Consider the following 8,334-nt stretch of genomic DNA (forward strand, 5'->3'; position numbering starts at 1 on the left):
GTGTTGTTGTTATTGTTGTTGTTGTTTTTGTTGTTGTTGTTATTTTTTGCTGTTTTGTGGTATCTTTAAGAGGAGAGGCGCTAAGACTGAATGCCTGATGGCTGTTGGGATGAGTTTATGAGAGCAGCAAAAAAAGTTTGGCTTGCAACATTGAATCGAACTGCGAAGGAAGGACTTCAGCCCTATACTCTCACCTTGAACAGAGATCAGCCAAACATGAACAGCTACAGCAAGAATAACAACTTTAACAATAAAGACAACGACGACAAAGCTTATATAATAAATAAAAAGGAAGAAAGTGAGATTCGAAGCTAGAGCTAGATCTCTTTGGCCGCCAACTTTGAAGTGTTTTAACGTTTTCAATATTTAAAACCCTTTACCCCTCAAGTCTGCAGCAGTTAATGGGATACCCGGTGAAGTGCGTAAACCGTCCAAATGGTCTGCGCAATTTAGAAGATGGTGCAACGATGAATCGGTGGATTCTGTGGATTTGACGCAATACCAGACTTTCTCTTGTTCGGGGAAAGGTGAGGGTTAGATTCATCAAATATTTAGTACTGATTGTGAATCATTCTCACCGATTTGTAACTCAAAACAGTGCGTTATGTTATGCTTGCCGCAAGTTTTTGCTCCAACGTTGAAATTGAAGTCATTAAAATTTATATTTTCCTTTCACTTTCACTCACATCTTTCACTCCCACTTCCACCCCCACCCGCCCCATGTTTCAAAGTATTCTTTCACTAATTAAATGTAATTACGGGATAAAAGGTCTTTCTATGTGGAATATATATCTATCGGTAAACACAATACTATTGTTCATAAAATAAATCCGAATCTCAGTCTTGTATTGCTACTACTTGAGTTTCTTTTGACTCTTGCTGCATGTAAATGTTATGATTATATTGGTTTGATTTTTTAAACAAACCTCATTTTAAGCGAAAACAACTTGATTTTGTTTCAGCCCGTGTTTTTGATCGCTATACTGCTGTTGCGAAGAACGCCAACAATTGTCTGACTGGTAAATGACAGGATCAGTTGTGTGTGCATGTGTGTGTGTGTTGGTGTGTATGCGCGTGTGTGTGTTTGTGTTTATGTTTGGACATATGAGTGCGAATTTGTATGTGTGTGTGTGTGTGTGTGTGTGTGTGTGTGTGTGTGTGTGTGTGTGTGTGTGTGTGTGTGTGTGTGAGTGAGTGTGAGTGTGTCTGTGTGCGTGCGTCTGTGTGTACGGGTGCGTGTACGTGTGTGTTTTATTTTTTTTTTCGTTCGCCCCTTCTTTTCCTTCTTTCTTTTTAACTTTTTATCCTACTACTTTTTGTTATTGTTGTTCCATCAGTAAGCCTCATAATATATCCGTCGCAGCCCGCGTATTCCTGATACACACGGTCTAAGCATCTCGCCTTACTTGTTCTAAAACTACAGTCAATTGGTGCGCAGAATACTTACAATAACAATATTTCTTTCAATGTACCCAACACATCCCTCACCATCACCTCCCCCCCCCCCATCCCACCTTTTCCACGTTCCAATATCAGAGGCCAGTTGAAAAATCTTTTGTGTTGGAGTATGAGGCCACAACCATCATCATCATCATCATCATCATCATCATCATCATCATCAACAACAACAACTACAACAACAACAACAATGTTGCCGTTTTTAGGCTATTATTTTCCTTCCTTCCTTCCTTCCTTCCTTCCTTTCTTCCTTCCTTCCTTCCTTCCTTCCTTCCTTCCTTCCTTCCTTCCTTCCTTCCTTCCTCTCTTTCATTCTAGGCGTTGGTCGCTCATTGCAAGGTGAAGTCCAGCAACTACCTCCAATGTTTTATTCGCACGATCGCGGTTTTCCGTGTCCATGATTTACCCGTCCGCTTTCTCGCCGCCGTTTTGGGGGAAAGGAGGAGGCGTTTGTATTACCAGTATGTATCGCTTTTGTGTTTGCGTTACTAGTTCCAGTTAGTTGTTCGTCATTACCTTAGTTACTGTACCAGGGAATGTGCCACTCTCGACAGCCTTTTGTGAGGTAATTTTTAGACTTTCGTCTTGCACACAAAAGATCGGAGTTCGATTCCCGCCAGGGGAAGTTACTTGTGACTGAATACCCCTGTTTTTTCGGCCTCACATCTAGAGCATGGATTAGCCCTGATTAAAGCAGCCCATCTCCTAATTGGTAAAACGTGTGTGTATTGTGTGTGTGAGTGAATGTGTGTGTGTGTGTATGGGTGTATGTTTGTGTGTGTGTGTGTGTGTGTGTGTGTGTGTGTGTGTGTGTGTCTGTTGTGTGTGCGTGCGTGCGTACGTGAGCAGGCGTGGTAAAATTTCAAACAATTTTTTCAGGATTAGGACAATAAAGATTTATCATATCTATATCTTGTCTTATTGTGTCTCTGAGGATGTATAACTTTCAAAATCAATATCTTATTTTTGACGCCAAGAGAAGGGAGTGTAACATAACTGATATCAGACCGACTCCCTGTAGTAAACAATACAATGTACATTCAACACGACTACATGCCACTCTTCTCTTCCTTTCCCACAGTTCTGTCTTTCGTCTATGCTTCATTGACAGTAACAAAAACATTGGTCTCTTTTTCTTTAACACTAACCAGAGGGAAAATATACTGGACAAGATGACAACATGGCTAGGAGCAGCAAGAACAACAGACACCATATTATTTATTATTGCTGCAACGCAAGACAGAGTGAAGTGGAGGTCCATGATCGCCCACGCCAGTCGGCAAGGCACCGGATGATGATGAACCAGACTCATGAATAATGATCAAATAATTCTGTTTCTATGAACAGCTTCTTGCAGTGATCTATTTCTCATTCCTATCTACAGAATGAGCTCATCTGTTAAAATCGCGCTTGCAATGCCTATTTTCTCTTTACGTCAATTGTTCAGCAAGGTCTCAAGAGCAATATTTCGTCAAAATGTTTCATTTTAATGATTGTTTGGGCTTTAATTTGAGAGATAAAAAAGGAAACAAACAAGGCGGGTGAAAGGCCAAGGGAAATAATATGCAGAACCCTAAGTTTATTGAAAGTAAAATGCATGTATACATTAGAAGATAGCGCCAAGCTTCCTTTCAAAATGAAGCTTAGTATCTAAAGGCAACATCATAATCATCATCATCATTATCATTACCTTTCTCCCCATGCACCAGGGTATAGGCTACGGACAAACACTTTCCACCTTTCTCTATCCTGAGATAGCCTCTTGATCTTTTTCCAAGTTTTCCCACTTTTACAAAAGCAACATTATTTAAGTATTTTTTATATTTTTTTTAAAACCCAGGCAAAAATGTGTCTTTGTAAGTACTGAAGACATAACTTTGGGACTTTCAACTGAATTGCTTGAAAAATAGACAAAAGAAAATGTTGAAACTGTATTATCATCTTTTTGTTCTTTTTAACGTCTGATAATATCATGGATATGTGCAGCAAAACAAACCGTCACCACTACGAAAATACCAAAACAAATACATTGATAAATTGATAGACATGTAGAGCAACATGTAAATGTGGGAACTGTTAAGCAAACAATATAAATAAATAAATAAATAAATAAATAAATAAATAAATAAATAAATAAATAAATAAAAGGGTCCATAATGTTCTTGTTACTGCTGTTGAGATTCCACCTTATTTTAACTACTGTTTCCATTTTTTAGTGTGGCATATTATATGTATATTATTACACCAATTTTCAAATGATAAAAAAAATAGATTTTTGTTTTTGTTCATCGGGCTGTCTTTGTCATCAATGGCGGTGATGATGATATGTGTGCGCATTTCTAAAACGGTATCGCTGCAATTAATTGCTTTTTGTTCGGTTGGTATTGTTTGTAGGGAATTTAGTCTCTCGCTGCTTTCTCTTATTTTGATAAACCTTTATGTGTCCTACCGTCTTGAAATTCAACAACTGGCTTTGAAAAAAGAAAGTTCTGAACTAGAACAAGGTCGGTAAAAGCAAAGTGCGTTCACATAATATATGACTAAATCACGTGGATGACGTCATACTCATCTTCTTTATCTTAACCTTTATCGATGTTTATCATTATTAAACGCTACGTAATACAAGGTCTCGTGGTACATCCCACTAAGTGGACTATGGTTTGTGGTTACATCCCCGCCGTAACGTTTAGAGGACAGTGTCCATGACTAAGACTTCTACTACTACTACTACTACTACTACTACTACAACAGTCACTACTACATCATGTACTGAGATTCCAAATGGTCCCTTTGAGAAAAAGAAAAAACTTTTAGAGAACAAGAAGAAGGAATAAATGGCCGCGTGTGTGAGCGGCCGAATGTCAATATCCCCAGCAGTATCCTGAGGGCCGTCGCTGTGTGAGCTGCTAGGGGGGCCAGCGAGCTCCTGGCTTTGTCCACGCATGGAGCCCTGCAAACGTTTGTTGTCACTGTGGCTTTAACGGAGAGCTCTCCTCTCGGACGAGCTAGGCTAACAGATTGTCATTGGCTGCGGCCGCCTTCACTCAAGCGCGGAGAGTTGCCCGTTAACCCGGCCTCTAACCCGTCCTCGAGCTCCGGCCAATAGAAGTCGGGTGGAAGAGGGCGGGGTTTAGCTACGGGTCGATATGGCCCTATGGGCCACTGCGCGTGCGCGGGGGGAGCGGCTTTTGTAACCGTTTCTCCCGTCCCTTTTATCCGGCTGTGTGCTGGTGATACGACAAGTCCCCCGCCTGCCTGTGTCCATCTCTCTCAGCGCAGCAGTGCGACCTCTAGAGCGCTATAGTACCTACTCGTAGACGGCGACGAGGAACCATTCAAGACGGTCGTCGAGGCTTCTTCTGGAGAGCCGCGAGTCGTCTGCGAGAGTCTCTTGTCCTGCTTGTTGTTGTTGTTGAACCAGTCTGTGGTGGTCGTCGTGCGCGCGAGCAGTCTGCCTGAGAAGTGTAGCAAGGCGGCTAGGGCCACTGTTAGCAGCACAACTGGAGCGCTCGTAAGTCGCTGTTTGCCTCTAATCACTGCTACTTAGGGCCCTGAGACAAGGGAAGGAGAGGCCCTGTAAGTTGAAGGCCTCCATGCTTCAGTAAATGACTGATTTATCCACACCCGCCTTCTCAAACTCTCATAAGGAAGTGGACAAGATTTCCTCAACGGCACCTAGGAGATACTTTTGAGTCCTGGAAAACCTTTCTGCACTTTTTTTACATGTCAAATTTTGTGAACTTTCGAGAGGAGAGGATTTTTCTCCCACCTGACTTGTAAGAGGAATCAAGTTTCTGGAGTGATCGTCCTGCATGGGAGGACATGCACAGTTTCTAGAGAACGGACCCCCGCCATCTTAGTGGCTCACTTGAAGATTTCCACCATCCCCAACCTGGACCAGACTCGGTGGGTACACCTTCCTTAGTCACTGCACACTCACATTTTATAATCTCACACACACACACACACACTCACACACACACACACACACATACACACACACACACACACACACACACACACACACACACACACACACACACACAGATATATAGAGAGATGCAACACACACAAACAATATTATCCTCTTTCTGCAAGAGATTATTGAATATAACTCACTGTCCCCTTCTCCTGTTAAATATGACTGGCTATAGTACTTTCTCTCATGCACAGCGAGGAAAACATATCTTTATGTCGGTGTTTTGCCGGAGCAAGGCTACTGCTTGCAAATTTTTCCAACTTTTTCTGTAAACGTGAACAAAACCCTCCCCAAAAATGACTTGGAAAGAAAACTATCAACACATTAAAATCTATTTCGAGCTATCTTTATTTTTTCCATCAAAGAATAGCTCCACCAGATTGCCTCAATAGTTGAGAATGTACTCACAAAATTACTGTACGTGGGGTACTCTTAGTAACCTAACGTTTTTCCAATTTCTCAATCATGACTTCCGGTTTTGCTCTCCCAATGGTACAATTAATTGTCGACTACTGGACAACTAAATTCAGAAATTAATTACTCTTTTTTTTTCTTCAACTGCAGTTTACCTTGCAACTTTAGAAGCTGCGGTTTCAATTAACCGATTCCTCACTACCAATGACATTTACACAAATGCAGGATGGGCTAAGAAAAACATTTCCTAGCTTCCGTCTCCTACGCTTGCTACCCGAGTTATAACAGAATTATTGTCAGAGCATTGAAGATCGGCAAGCTGGAGGTTAACGAGATCGTCTCCTCCTTATTTGTTTTTAGTGTAAATAGTATCTGTGTCCTCTGGCGAAACGGGGCCATAAGCTGCAACTCACAAACAACAACAGCAACAACAAAAATTACTACAACAACAATAACTACAACGGTAACAATAACAACAACAATAACTACAGCGGCAGCAATAACAACAATAACTATGTACAGTGACAGCATTAGCAACTATTTATGGCCATGGCTATTAATACATTCTCTCGTTTTTGTGAGTTATTTTTAAAAAACAATTCCTTAAACATTCTAAAAATTCTTCGACAATGATTATGTCCCTTATGCTTGATCTGTCTTTGTTTCTCTTGGTGTTGTAATGTTTTCACCATCACTGTCACAGCTGGTGTCGGCGCGGCACGAGTTGCTGTCTCTACTGAGTCAGTCATGCGGCTTCCTTTTGTCGCCACTGTTGCTTTTTTTCTGTCGTATTCTTCATTATTTTATCTTTTAAAAAATGTTTGTTAACAGTCCTCCACCTAAGAAAGACATAAGCAGTCCCGCCAGTAGCTCGTGAGCGCCATGCACAAAGTACGACTCACACAAGGGAAGTCCATAATACTTGGTCCACAAAGGACATGAACTAATTAATGATGAGCAAGAGAGAGGGTCTCGATCAATACTACGTCGGGTTTTATGTTTTACTGGCAATTAACTTAATTCACTTACACTGGGAAAAATTTGTTCGTGGCTAGAGGGTAAAAGTGCTCCAGGACAAGATTGCAATGTTTAAACAGTTTTGTAGTAAAGCATAATAACGATATTATCAAGAAAACAAGTCACGGATAGAAGGGGGTAAATACTAATCATTTTAAAACAAAAAAAAGCAACAACCAAAAAACAGCGTAGCGCGTCTTCATTTACGTTTGTCTCTGAAGAAAGTTGCATCCTTAGTAAAGTCTAGTCCTCAAGGCGTAAAAGACAATGTGTTTGTGTATACATGTGTTTGTGTGTGTTTGGAAAAAGAATGGTGGGGGTGGCTACCAGACTGTCAGTGATGATAAAAACTATAATTATACGATACGTACTAGATAATTTAATTAAGCAACAAAAAAAAAAATCCTTTTGAGGAATTTGCGACAAAATCATGTCAATGACATCGTTAACAAGGAGAGAGGGAAAAAAGGTTGAAAAACTAAAATATTTTAATGATGATGCAAAACAGCAACCAGGGAAAAATGTGCAATAACAAAAATCAATCAAATTATTAAACTTTCATGATAACGAAACAACAACCACATTCATTCACTCTCACTGAATAAACAATTAGTTGATTTGGTTCCTTTGTTTGCTCGTAGTAAACAATTTTACTTTCTTTTGTCATACATGTAACTTATAAACTCTTTATAACTAACTGGGAACATTTAATCTCATTTTTCACTCGCGGGTTAAAGCAGTAAAAAAGGATACACAAATTAGATTTGTATTTACTCTTCATTGCCACCTATGTTATTGTAGTTCTGTTACGAATTCATCAGTCCAAAGTGAGAAAGGGAACTGTCTGAAGAACTACCTGGTTAGTTACCGAACTAATTAATTAATAAATCAACTTCCGCAAGTGCAGAATTTCTGCTTATTTGTTGTTGTTTTTTGCGCTTATCGAAATCAAAACTCCCCCCAAAATATAATAAAATAATAGTAATAAAATAAAATAAAAACAAATAGAAGATAAAAGGCACCGAATTAATTCTTACTGTTCTTATTTTGGGCTTTAAGATGTGCATCAGAACCCCCACCTAAAACATAGATTTAAAAAAAAAAGAAAGGAACGAACGAAAAGAAAAAAAATATATAGAATAATGCAACAAAACAACAGAAGAAACAGCAAGCTATCGCAGTACCGACTAACTAGCAGAAAGAATAATTTTTACTGCTTGGTGAAAATATTGTACTGTTTTGGAACACGGCCATTTAACTGAATAAACATAAATTTAGTAGCAGTGGATTCTTCCCAACTGAATGAGCCTACAAAATAAGTAAACGGTTTGACAGCAATGAAAGAATGGACTGGGAAATTAAGATAGATAAGGTAAATCTTTATTGTCCTGATCCTGGCACATTTGTTTGCTTTTTTCTCCACGTACACGCACGCACGAACGCACGCACGCACGCACGCACGCACA

At 39.8% G+C, this 8,334-nt stretch overlaps 1 protein-coding gene across 1 annotated transcript in view; it reads left to right on the forward strand.

Moving 5' to 3' along the window:
- Positions 1–4,670: 4,670 nt before the first annotated feature.
- The window catches only part of LOC101848478 (homeobox protein Nkx-2.1), a 51,847-nt gene continuing 48,183 nt past the window's right edge, over positions 4,671–8,334 (forward strand). The window contains exon 1 of the mRNA XM_005089140.3: positions 4,671–5,364. The gene's annotated coding sequence lies outside the window, so the exon portion shown is untranslated. The remainder of the gene's footprint in view (positions 5,365–8,334) is intronic.

This window comes from Aplysia californica, unplaced genomic scaffold, assembly GCF_000002075.1.
Source record: "Aplysia californica isolate F4 #8 unplaced genomic scaffold, AplCal3.0 scaffold00003, whole genome shotgun sequence".
NCBI lineage: Eukaryota > Metazoa > Mollusca > Gastropoda > Aplysiida > Aplysiidae > Aplysia > Aplysia californica.